Raw genomic sequence first — 13,492 nt, forward strand, 5'->3', positions numbered from 1 at the left:
CGCAGCGCAGTCAGGGATAGGGATCAGGTGGTTACTATCTCATTTATGGGTTCTGCCTCTTCCTCATCCTGATGGCCCTGGTTCATCTTCATCCCTTACTAAACAAGTTGATTTTCTTGTGCATTTCTTCTTGTGCATAGGGTTGCTTGATACTGGCATGGGTTGGTTCTCTCGTTCAGCCACAGGGCCTGTCACTGGGGTCGGAGTAGCTGCAGTGCCTGTTGCCAGGGTTTGAGTAGCTGCAATGCCTGTTATGGGGGTGGAGTAGTTGCGGTGCCTGTTGCCGGGCTTTGAGTAGCCACAGTGTCTGTCTCCGGGATTGATCTCTGGATGGTATTCTTAAATAATTGTTTAACCTTAAACGAGATCACAACCTGAACAACATTCAGGAGACAGCAGTAGAACCATGCTGGTTTGAACATCCCAAGGATATTCAAAATTCTCAAGAGCTGTTGTAACTAGCCTGAAGGAGAAAGGGAAGATGAAGGAGCAGGGGAAAGTGTCCCCCTCCTCATCTCTCCCATAGATTCGTTCCCCGAGGAGAAAAGGTAAGAGGTGTAATTATTAATAGTTTCCGAAAAGTGACTCCTGAGGTACGGAGATGACGGCAATGCTGCGTACAAATTCAAAGTACAAATACAAAAATTAGTCTCACAACCAATAATTTTATCACATCATAAACCAGTAGTGTTACACAATAGAGCAGAATGGTATCCTTGATCCAGCTCCCAGAGGTGACAGACAGCGCAACAGGGAACAGGTACAGCAAGCAAGGTGTTATGTAACACAAATTTGAGAGCAAGCATGACAGCTTTGAGAGTAAATTAATCAACATTGTGATCAGCGACTGTTAAACCAATATGATGAATGCTTATAATAAATTTGCCTTAACACGCTGTAGTCAGATCTGTCATTATCTCAACCCTTCGTGCACCACGTTGGGCGCCAAAAGGACTGTTGTGGTTTAACCCAACAGGCAGCTAAACACATAGCTGTTCGCTCACTCCCGCCAGTTTATATACTGAGCATGACATCATATGATATGGAATACCCTTTGGCCAGTTTGGGTCAGCTGTCCTGGCTGTGCCCCCTCCCAGCTTCTTGCTGGCAGGGTATGAGAAGCTGAAAAGTCCTTGACTAGTGTAAGCACTGCTTAGCAACAACTAAAACATCGGTGTGTTATCAACATTATTCTCATCCTACATCCAAAACCCAGCACTGTACCAGCTACTAAGAAGAAAATTAAGTCTATCCCATCTGAAACCAGGACAACTACATTTCAGGAAATTCCTCTACATTAGATATTGATAGTTTAATTCAAGTGTTGCAAAGCTATAACTGATGTATTTTTTAAGTGAAGAGAGACAGAGAGAGAGGAAGAGATAACTGAGATAAAATTATCTTTTTTTTTTGTTGTCATATATTTCTTTTGTTAAGTGAACTTCTCAAGTGTCATCTTTCATAATTATAAATTTTGTAAAGGCTGCAATCGAAATTCTTCGAATAGGATAAGACCAATGAAAGGCTGCAGTACTAACATGTCATAATATTAAATGCAAGGCAACTAACTTCATTTTTTAAAGTTGCAATACCTTAAAACTCTATGATACAAGCTTGATAAGGTATCTGGAGTACTGGCATGACAGTCAGACACCGTTATGGTCCCCAAAATCTTCAAGAGATGCATAAATCTTGTTAATTTTAGTGGAAGTTAAAGATGCTCAACATTTTGAACTACGTGGATGTACTGTGTCTCTCTGCTACAGAAGAAGAACCGGAGTGTATTCTTACATTTAGAAAAAGTGAGTGAGGAGGCAATTAGCAATTGTTTGAATTATACCTGCATCACTGAAGAAAGAGACAGGAAGGTTTAAAAAAGGAACTAGAGAGCACCAAAAAAGTCTTGCTACTACAGCTGCCTTGCTACCTGAAACAGCAAAAATACGTGCAACCAATCACATAGATAATGTAGATAAAATATTGAAAGGGTCTAATAAAATAGGAAATTCCCAAATTCTCAGTATAAAGAGAGGATCTATTTGCTTTATCAGTCCCCTAAATAAAAAACATGATGACCTGATGGAAAAAGGGGAAACAATGTTCATCTGAGGATTTTTCCTAGTAGGACTTTGCTCTCATGCCATTTTCTTTTTTCTGTAGTGCTGCCCAGCCTTGATGGAGTTGTGCCTCTGAGCATGACAACTGCTTGGGTGCTGTATGTGGCCCCCTGCCTGGAGAGGCTCTGCTGACACCACTGTTGCTACAGATAGATGCATTCCTCACACTTTTGTGATTTGCCTGTGACCTGTGGTTTTTTCAGTTGACCTAGACAGGTAGGCATCTTTTCTCTTTTTTTTCCTTCCCCCCCCCCCTTTTTTTGTCATAAAGGAATTTGCACATAGTCCTGCGTAGCCATTCCCCACCGCCTGTCTTGTCCCTACTCAGAGGTTAAGCAGTGCAGGCTTTCTGCAAATTCTCTGAACTAAAGCTATTTAGAAAGAATTTAACAAACTTTTTTTTTAGACAGACAAATATGCATGAACAACAGTTTCCATGAACTCATATTCACTGAAGTGAAGTGCCCTGTGGAGGAGAAATACATAGAAAAGTTTCTCAGGTTTAGTTTTAGGAGATTTTTTGCTTTAGGTTGTGTTCATTATTTTATGATATGTATTAGGTACTCTTACTGTTGGCCTGGCTTCATAAAACAGTTGCAATATATTTATTTTAAAAGATCATTAAAAGTTGCAGTCACTTAATGATGATTGAGACATTGGTTCTGAATCTTTATATTAGAAAGAGATATCAAATTATTTATCCACATGTAAAATAAAAATTAAATTATTACATCAGAAGTTTTCATAGCTAGATTTGATTTAATAGAACAGAAATCAGATACTTCAGTCTAGTCCATTCTGTCCAAAACCTGAAAGTCAAGGGAAGCATATCTGTAGACTTAAAGATGCAATCTGCGGATAATAATTTTGAACTGAAGCAGTAGTTTGGAGAGTTTTCTAAGGGTTCCATATTGTTTCTGAAATGGTTTGATGACTTTAATTTTGTATTTAACATCAATAAATTTCATTTATCAAAAGATTAATTAAAGCACACTTAAGGTAATAAAGCAGACTTCCGCTTTCTCCTAAACATTCATCCACCATTTTGTCACCTAGTCAGTCACTACTGTGATGTGCTTTTGCATTTTTCACAGCCATTGCTCATATATATTGTCCCAAATAACTTATTAATATTGACACACTTTTCCACCTCACTGCTCAGCTTCTTTTCAGGATCATTAATGACTAAATTAAAAATTATGGAGTCAAGTGCAATCTGAGGGATTCTTCTGATAATCTTCCTCCCCTGTGAAAACTAACTATTTCTGCCACTTGTTTTGTATCTCTTAGTTAGTAATTTATTTATCCATTTTAGTCCCCTTTTCCACAGTCGTCTTCATCTCTTTAAGAGCCTTTGGTAGAAGACGTTGTTCAATGCCTTTTCAAAGTTAAGGTGCACTATATCAGCCTGCTTGCTCCAGTCTGGAGGCTTGCTGACCACTTCAGAGAACTGTATATTTGTGAGAAGTGCTATTCCTTTGCAAAAGCCACGTTGCTCTTCCCTAATCATTCATATTTATGAACCATAATGGTTCATATTTATGCAGGTGCACATTAATGCTATTTTTCAGCCAGTTTCAACTAATTAACGTGCTGGACATGTTGAGCTACTGGTCAGTCCTTGGATTCCCCTACAGCCTTCTGAAAAAATTGATGTCACATGTATCAGTCCTCTGCCTTCACACTGTTTCTGAGAGAGAGTTTTGTGATTTACTTGTTTCATCTTCAAGCCTCCCTAGAGCCCAAAGGTAAATATCAATCAGTTTTGCAAATTTTTTACTCTTATTTTTATCTATTCCTTCAATAACTTCTGCTGGCAGTTGGGCGTATCCTTTAATGTGTCTATAGCTAAAAAAAAGGTTCAGCTCAGAAATCTCCCTGAACTTATCCATGTTAAGCAGGGATATAAACAAGTAATTTTTCTTCTCAGCTATGGCCTCCTTTCCTCTGTGTGCTCTTTTCATGCTTTGATTAATTTCCTCATGTTACAGACTCCCTAGAAGGCTTCTTCCTCATCTGTTTGAAAATGGATTTATTCTTTGGTTTTGTGATATCTGCAGATAGTTTTTCAAACTCTTTTTTTGGTGCTGCCACTTTGTGTGTTTTTACATATAACTGACCTCTTAGTGATTATTATTCCTTCTATTATCCAATTTCAACACAGTTTAAGGTTTTTAAAGGATTTCCCTTTCTAATGATACCCCCTACCCTGTTGGATTTTCTCAAGTCTTTGCTAGCAGGTTTGTTGTGGTTTAACCCAGCAGGCAGCGGGGTGAACATCCTACGGTTATTCATTATACAGTGACTTCTAATGGCATCACTTGAATCGATTCCTGCACATTGGTCTGGGCCAAACCTACAAAAACTGTCATTGACAGTGTGTAGATATTTAATCTCAAAATCATACACAGATGTGATGTTCACCCAGGCTACCAGGGAGCACTTTACTCTCTTGCCTGTTGCATTTCCTTTCAGGTTCCAAACTCTCCTTTCGTATTGTGAAGCCACTGCCAACATCTTCGTCAGTTGAAGTAATATATTCCCAAGAGGGTTTTTTTTATTTTCTAATATGCTCCTGGAATATTTTACCAGATGGATTTTGCATTCAGTGTGGAGAATGCAGAGTTTGACTTGATCAGTTCTGTGCAACTTTGCAAAGTAGAAATACAAGAAAAATATACAATAATAAAACAGATAGTCCTGTGACTGCGGCTTCCTCTTCTGTATGCACTGATGCATGATAGTTTGTAGCCAGTTTTTGGCCGGTATACTACTGTGGATACCTCTGGGTATTTTAAAATCACTCATCTCTCTTAGAGCACTATCTGTGTGGGCATTTCCAATATTCCAGTCATTTGCATCTCTGAATCACACACCAATGTGAAAAATAAGACACAAAAGAAATATGACATACAGGAAAGTTCGTAGCATGATAAATTTCTGAGAAAAAAATCAAATGGTTTCCTTTAATGTGGTAAGTGGGTATGCTGCAAGATATCCCACTTTCCTGACCACATAAATCTTTGCAGTAGTTTTTCTGGGCTGTATTTGAGTGAGAGTTATACTGGTTTAATTGATACCAAACTCTCTCAAGTCAGTATCAGTGCAATACAGAATTGAATTTGGGTTAATGTTTTAAACGTATCCTAGAATCCCATTGAATCCTTTCAAAACAAGAGACAAAACCTCCCAAAGAAGGAAAATTGTAGAAGATTCTTGCTAAGGCATGGACAGGTGTGGTCCAGTAAGTACTAATAAAAGTTCTTTAAAACTGTGAAATACCAAGCATAAAACCAGGTTTATTTCCAAGGTGTATAACATAAACCATTATATTTATATGTATTATATGTTGAAAGAGTTCTAAAGTGAAAAGCAAACTGCTGGGCAAATCTATGATAAATATGTGCTATTTGTAAATGCCTGTTATTTATATTGACCTAATATCCCGAGAGTCCTAATTTAGTAAAGCTCTCTATTCTCTTCCCCTCTTCCCCTAACTTGCATCTTGAGAGCTGTAGTCCTCCAGGCAGATCATCTATGCAGGAAAAAGAAGATGAGGCTGACTTTCATGCTGGATGCCTGTAGTACCTTGACTGACCCCTTCAGCCTGAAGCACCCCTCACAAGTGAAAACCCTAGTACATTTTGGGTCCAGAGGGGCCAGTCCCTCTGCTCTTGGTAGGCTGTGCAACACAGCTGCCACCTCACTCAGCTGGGAGCAAGATTTTTGTCTCATTAACTGCCCAAGAGGTCATTCATCAGAGAAGAGCCTGCTTCACTTTTGCTGATTTCATATGTGAACATTCTCCGTACTGGTGGGATATGGTAGATTATTTAAATGGCTGCTGCAGTGTACGTGTCTGTCATCGGAGAAGACAGTGAGAGCTGGGCTAGGAAGCGGCTATATGTTTTTAAAATGTGAAGACCACATTCAGTAAAGCTCTCGGGTCTCTCCTTCACTAAGGCAGAGTCACAAGATTATTTTCCAAACACTTCCCTGATTGTTATGTTATGTTAAACCTAAAATGTAACACCATGCAGTGCTCTTTTGGGGGACAATAAATATAGACAATCACCTCTATCTTTCTGAGTGAGGATTCAGATGACTACAGGCTGCTATTAAAATCTAACTTAGTGAAGCTGTCATAGATTAACGTGTCTTTCAATTGTCTTGTCTATGCAGTTTACGTGAGATCTAGCTGAATGCCACTGGTCAAAAACCTTTTAATGTTAGCCAGCAACAGATTAAAAGTTATTGTTCTATCTACTACTCTTCTACAACTATGAAGTTGTTCAACACCTCCTGAACAACAAATTGATTTAATAGGAATACTTAAAAAAAACCGAACCAAAGCAAAAAAACCTTCCCAAACTGAAGACAGCTATCCATGGAAAAAAAATTTGAGTATTACTTTTCTCAAACAAGCACAATCCAATGACATGGAAGTGTCAGAGGTAAAAAACAGTACCAGAATTTAAGAAGGAACTGTAGAAGCACACTGTATCGTCTGCTACACTGCTCTGCTTAAACTTACACTGAACCAGAACAAGAGGAAATTATCAAACATCCAGAGGGAAGATAATGAAATGGGATCACGTTGCTATTGGTTAGTGTGTTCATCATATATATAGTCATCCCATCTCCATCTATAAACTGTTGCTTTAGAGAGGATGATCAGCATTGTAAGAGATGCTGTCTTTATGCAGGAATGAGCTTCTATTTGAGCTATGATAAATGCCATTTATAACTATCATCAGAATGCATAAACTTAGTCACAGTTATTGTGAATTCAGTCCACAATAGATTTAGCGCAGATCTCCAATGAAGTTGAAAATATGATAATGGGTCCTTGTACCCAGATTCTACCCGGTCCTAGGGAGTAAAAGTCTTTAAAATAGAAATAATAAATCTTAGCATCTTAGAATCATAGAATCATTTAGGTTGGAAAAGACCTTTAAGATCATCGAGCCAACCAATCAGTTATGCTATATGATTGAAGTATACTAAAATTATGACTTCTAGTTCTGAAAATAAGCAAAGGTATTGCAAATTTGAAGTTTACTTCAGTTATGATCCCCTATATCGGAGTTGGTAAGTCTGAGTTTATGAGTTGAAGTACGAACAGGTGGTGAAATAAAAGGAACTTAGATCACTATGAGCAGGTTTGTTTACTCCAAATCCAGTAGTCTATTAATGTATATCAGGATCTAAACATTCATTACAATGACAGAATTCTCCCAGTTTACTCTAGTTCTTCATGACTTTTACAGTTCCTGTACTTCACATCTTCCCGTTTTCAGGGATGCTCCGATACCTTTCTAAAAGGTGGGTCATGACTTTATTAAACACAGACTGATACAAGATACAACCATTTCAAGCTCTTTTAGTTAAAATGATTCTGCTGTTACTTTGTGCTTTCTTAAATAAATCTGTGTTTCAAGTGTCCTACTTGATTTTCACAGGTATTTTCAAAGCATTCTGATGATCCTTACACCTTTTTTTACTCAGTGGAAGGTAGTGTGACCATGCATATTCTAGAAAACTCTTCCAGACACCTTTTTAAAGTAAATAGCATTCAGGCCTACTTGTTAGTACTGGTTGTCTCTAATCCAAAGGAAGTTACAGTCACTTCATTAATTTGAAAATATGTTCAGACACTCACTTGGACAACACTGAAGATTTATGGCTTAATGTACAAAGTAATGTGCAAAGACATTATTCATACATCTGTAGGAAGAAAGGCATTGTTCAGTTACTTTAAAATATTTATCACACATGGTAAATCAGTGTTTTCCCTTCTTCTATCTTTCACATAAAATTGCACTTAAATCTGAGGTTTCCTTTTGTTCAGGCAAAACCTGTTTTTTTACTTTGCTGTTATCCATGTCACTCTGTCTCCTCTTTAATAGCAAAAGGACTAAAACAAGACTAGTAAAACAAAACAGAAACAAACAATCTTGGAATAAGGAGTGTCTAGTTTTTATACCGTTTTACAGAAAATGTCCCCAATGGCTTAAGCCTTGGGTTTCCATTGTATCAAAACTAGTTGTGTTTACTAATTTAGGCCCCTGCAAAACTTTCAGCTGCCCCACCTCCCTTACCTTTTGTTGTGCGGTGCCCAAGTACAAATGGAGTATTGACAGCATCTGTCATCCTCCTGTTGAAGAGTTAATAAATTCATTGCTGTTGCAGAGTTAATAAATTCATTGCTGTTGCAGAGTGAACACGTTTCTTTGTTACTCTTCCAGCTGTGTTTTTCTTCATTCACTGGTTTCAAATGAATAATCTTTCAGCTTTTCTTTCTGTGAAGTTTACAGGGAATTTACAATTCCCAAAGGATGACTGTTATATCATTATATCAGATATCCTGTTACAATCCTTTTCTCTTTCTTCCTAACTTTTAAGGTATATATTTTTTACCTGAGTTATCTTTTTTTTTTTTTTATTTCACCACTTGATGCTGATTGCTTCATGACTCCAGCAGGAGTCAAGCTACTTTGTGCGAGATGAACTCCTTGGCAGTTTCTCTGACTTTGCTCTTAAAGTGAAGAAAATGATGGCTGAGATGGGCACTGACAGGCACAGCCTTTCTGGAGTTGCGTGAAGCCACAGTGTCTCAGCAGACAATTGCAAACTCCTTCAACAAATGATTAAAAGCACATGTGTATACTCTGGTCTATAATTAGAAGAATAAAGTAGAGTTGCAGCATTTCATGTCATCTCCTTAGGCGTTTCATGCAAGCAGTGGTTATTATTATTTCTTGATATTTGTTCACAAGGCCACCTACTCTTGTAGGGGAATAACACAAAAGATTTTGATGGGTGTGGCTATGAAAACAGAAATTCACTGCAGAGGCAAGAAAGATTTTTTTTTTCTTTTGAATGATGTTTTATTTTTCCTCCCCTCTTCCTCTGAAGCATCAGATATTGGCCATCTATGAATGCAGGGAACCCCAGAGAAGACAGCACCAATGTTCAGATGGCGTTCAGCAAATCCAATGGCCCAAGATATCAGCTGTGCTATTCTTGCTCTTACACTGCTCTGGAGGGAATCTGAATCAGATGGACATGAGAACAGTACCACACCACTCAGTGACACATAAAGTTAATTCTATTTAATAAGCTATAGAAGGTGAGTAATAACTTCTACTCTAAGATTTCTGTTCCACAACACTCACAGACTTCTCACTCACAATAATCAAGGCCCTCCAGCTCAGCTCTGACCAGCACCACAGATTTGGGGGAGCATGACACCAGCCTAACTTCTCAACATGTCCAAGTCTGCTGGCAGCCTGACCCCTGGGCATAGTGGTTTGACCTTGGACTTAGTCTTCTTCATGGTGTCAGACGTCTATTTATAGAGTTCCCCTCACCTTCCCAGAGGCTATTGTTTTCACTATTTATTGATTTCTAAAATAGATTTGATAAGCTGCTAATCATGTAGCCCAAGACAATTTCTTTGAGTTTCCCTATATTGAAGGTCAGTTAGCATTTCCTACCTGGATTGCTAACACACTCTGGTCTCCTGCCCCCAAATATGTTACAACGGTGTGAATTTGGCAACACCAATATAAGGAAGTTTATCTGTCCTTTTTTATTTTCCAGTGCATACTGGATTCACATAGTCAGTCAGAGCTGTGAAGATATAGTCAATATCTCATTTACCTGAGCAGTGCTTTCAGGTAAGCTTTACTCCATGAGACAGACTCTGTGGAACGTCAGTTCCTGGGTTGGAGTGAGGAAGGACTTTTCTCCCAGGTCAGACTGGCTGAGACATTGGGCTTTTTTTCATGTTCCTCTGCATTATTGAGCAGCAGTTGTTGCCTAAGACCAGCATCTAAGCCTATGTTTCTCCAAACACTTTCTGCCAGAGCATCAAATAGTGTCCTCTTGCCTTCCCTCCTCCTAACACAACCTCTGGAAACCTCTTTGGTTTGTGACATGGTTGTCTGCACTGCTAAGACTAGGGAAAAAAAAGGGTTTTTTTCATATTTTTGAAACCTGTTTAGCTTAAAGGATCCCAAAGAGCCAGAGGATATGGGGCAGAAAGTTGCCAGGACCCTGGGATGGGAAAGTTTGGCCTATAGTTCAGGAAAGCATACTAATCCCTCAGTATGCTTTTTTGCTTATCCAACTGAAAACAGTTAATTGGAAAAAAAAAATGGCTTTTGCAGAGATGACAACTCCTCTGATGGTAAAATATGGCAAACCACCCTGGTAAAAATCAATATGGCCAAACTATTAAACCCCGAACTATATTTCTTATTTAATTTTTTTTTTATTATTGAAGCCTTCTCCCTTGACTATATTGTCACTTAAAATATCACTGTAATACAGGCAAAATATGGTTTTTCTATACTATTGATTGTACTCTGCATGAGTATAAATGGTGTCACCAGATGGAAGGCAGATCAATAGGTCAGAACTTACTGATGATATAAAAATTCCTCCAGGTTTCAAGATAAATACATCAAGTCTTTCAACTATGGTTATAAAAAACCTGCCCATTTTCTTTTTACAATTTGTCTTAAAGAACTAGAAAACAGTTACTTACCTTGCAGTCTATTCTGCTATGGCAGTTTTATTGTCTTCTTTCTGGCATGCGATGGAAAGGGTATATATTTTCAGCATGGAATGGTTTAAGATATGAAAACACTAAGCTCTGAATAACCCTTCGTCAAAAAGAAAATCTCACCTCCAAGGTCTTTTAAGAGACACAAAGCACTGAGATGCCATTGGAGCAAATGGATGCATACAAGCAGGAGATGAAATATACATATAAAAAAAGACATACACACACAGCCCCCCTCCCCCGGCCCTGTCATGACAAATGGTTCTACCTCAAGTTTGGCATCTCGTCTCTTATTTGCACTTAGTAGCAAACTCATTCAAAAACTCTAGCTGAATTGAGTTAGATGCAGGAATACATGTCATGCCTCCATAATCAGGAAAGCCAATGTAATGATGAATATTAAGGACTGGCTTTAGACGTAAGGTCAGCTGAGCTATATTGCATCATTTTTAGATTTTGCCCAGAGAGGATCGTTATGGTACAATAAGATTTCTTCAGTGATGTAAAAAAAATTTGTTCAGTATTCCAGCTTGCTGCTTGTTATGAGAGAGACTAAAGCACCACAAGGTGATAAGGGCAGAACATTTGAATCCTACATTATTCTAGGGCACAGTTGCAATGCCACTATACCAGGCTTTTCATCAGCAGATAGAGAATTTTCTTTTGAACTAAGGGACATGCACCAGGAATAAAAAGATGAAAAAAAGTCACAAAAAAAATGAATAAGTAAGAATGGCCAATGTTATTTTAACTAAATGGAGAACTTAATTAACTAAAATATTTCTTTTTTTTTTTGCCCCACTACTGTTCTCTCAGCTCAGCTGTTCTGTGCTTGACAATTGCAAGACAAGACAAAACAGGTCATAAATCTCAGGCATGTACAACTTCTATCGATGACAATAGAAGTCTTTCCATAAGCATAAAGAAGAACAAGATCTGACCCTTTTGTAGCTTATAGCCATGCTACTGAAAAATATGAGATAGAAAACTCAAATGTCATTACTCAGTATTTAATTAAAAAAAAAAATAGTTCAGGGTTAAGCTGCAGTAATGTTGGCCCAAATTGTACCCAAATTTTAATGTTAATGCCAGCAATGGAGTCTGCATCACCTCAGCTTAGCTTCAAACTTCCAGCAGGGGCTTCTTTTCCCTGACAAAAACAAACACTAGGCAAATCCATATTTGGGTGAGTTGTCACAGGCCTTTCTTTTCACATAGTAAATAATTTAATCAGACCAAGCATTTGGAAATTTCCAGAAAGGTGACTTGCTTTTGTTGAATGCTGCATACATTATAACCTTGATAATTTCCTTTAATATAACCTTGAACGGTTATTTTTACAGGCAAATGGTCTTCTTCCTCTAGATAAGTGCCATCTGTTTACTGAAAATTACAGTTGGAATGCAGCAAAGACGAATTTTAAAATTTGAAGTCATTGAAGTAAGCCGCTTCAGAATGTGAATAAATATTCATTTGAGGAGCACAGTTTAATGGCTTTTTGTATTCTAGTAAATGACCAAAAGGGCCTCAGCTTTTCCTGGTGTGCTTCAGAATCAAGTATTTTCTTGATTCTCAAATGGCAGCATCATAAAATAATTACAAGTGACTTGTAACTGAAGAGCAGCAAAGCTGGTGAAGGGTCTGGAGAACAAGTCTTATGAGGAGCGGCTGAGGGAGCTGGGGTTGTTTAGCCTGGAGAAAAGGAGGCTGAGGGGAGACCTTATTGCGCTCTACAACTACCTGAAAGGAGGTTGTAGCGAGGTGGGTGTCAGTCTCTTCTTCCAAGTAACAAGCGATAGGACGAGAGGAAATGGCCTCAAGTTGCGCCAGGGGAGGTTTAGATTGGACATGAGGAAAAATTTCTTTACTGAAAGAGTGGTTAAACATTGGAAGAGGCTGCCCAGGGAAGTGGTTGAGTCACCATCCCTGGAGGTATTTAAAAGACATGTAGACTGTGGTGCTTAGGGACATGGTTTAGTGGTGGACTTGGCAGTGTTAGGTTTGTGGTTGGAGTAAATTATCTTAAAGGTCTTTTGCAACCTAAACGATTCTATGAATCTATGATTGTCCTATCAGAGCTTTCCTCTAAGAGTTCAGTTCTTTTGGATTGAACTTTAACTATACGGCTTATAAGGGCTCATTGTGTTCCCAGCTGAGTTACTAGGTGTTGTTTACATACCTCAGTGAAGACAACCCTAAATGAATATTGAGATTTTTGTTTTGTCTTGCCTTTTGTTTTTCCCAGCTAAAGTCAGTTGGTAGCACATATTCAACAATAATTGTTAAACAGCCATTAGGAATGAGTGACATGCAGCAATTTTACAGGTAGTCAGACAAGAATAACAGTTATTACCATTATATACCTTCAAACAGCCTTAGGAGTATAGTACTGTAATTATAGAAGCTTTCTTAGCAACTCTGAAAGTCTACTGGGTGTTATAATAATGTGAGTTTATTTTTATCCTGGTTTCCTAAGAAGAAAAGTTTTATGCAATCCTGTTGTCCGTGTTCATTTAGCTGTCTGTCAGTCAGTCTCTCCAGCAACTTTTGAACCTGGTATCCAATTTCAACCAAATTTGAAAGTACAGCTGAGGACTCAAAGCTATTAAGTTCCTACAAGCTTCATGAAAATAAACTATTGCATAGAAGTTGAAGGTTCAAATTAATGTTCCCTAGAGTGAAAGATCACATTCTGAGTACAAGAGCTTTGTCTGACAACTGGCCAGTTAGCATGTTCATACAAATCAGCTGTAAAGCCTGTTAGAGCACTTGCTGGCCAGATCAAATTATTTCAGTGAGGGAA

The sequence above is a fragment of the Pygoscelis adeliae genome, unplaced genomic scaffold, assembly GCF_000699105.1.
Source record: "Pygoscelis adeliae isolate BGI_AS28 unplaced genomic scaffold, ASM69910v1 Scaffold86, whole genome shotgun sequence".
Classification (NCBI taxonomy): domain Eukaryota; kingdom Metazoa; phylum Chordata; class Aves; order Sphenisciformes; family Spheniscidae; genus Pygoscelis; species Pygoscelis adeliae.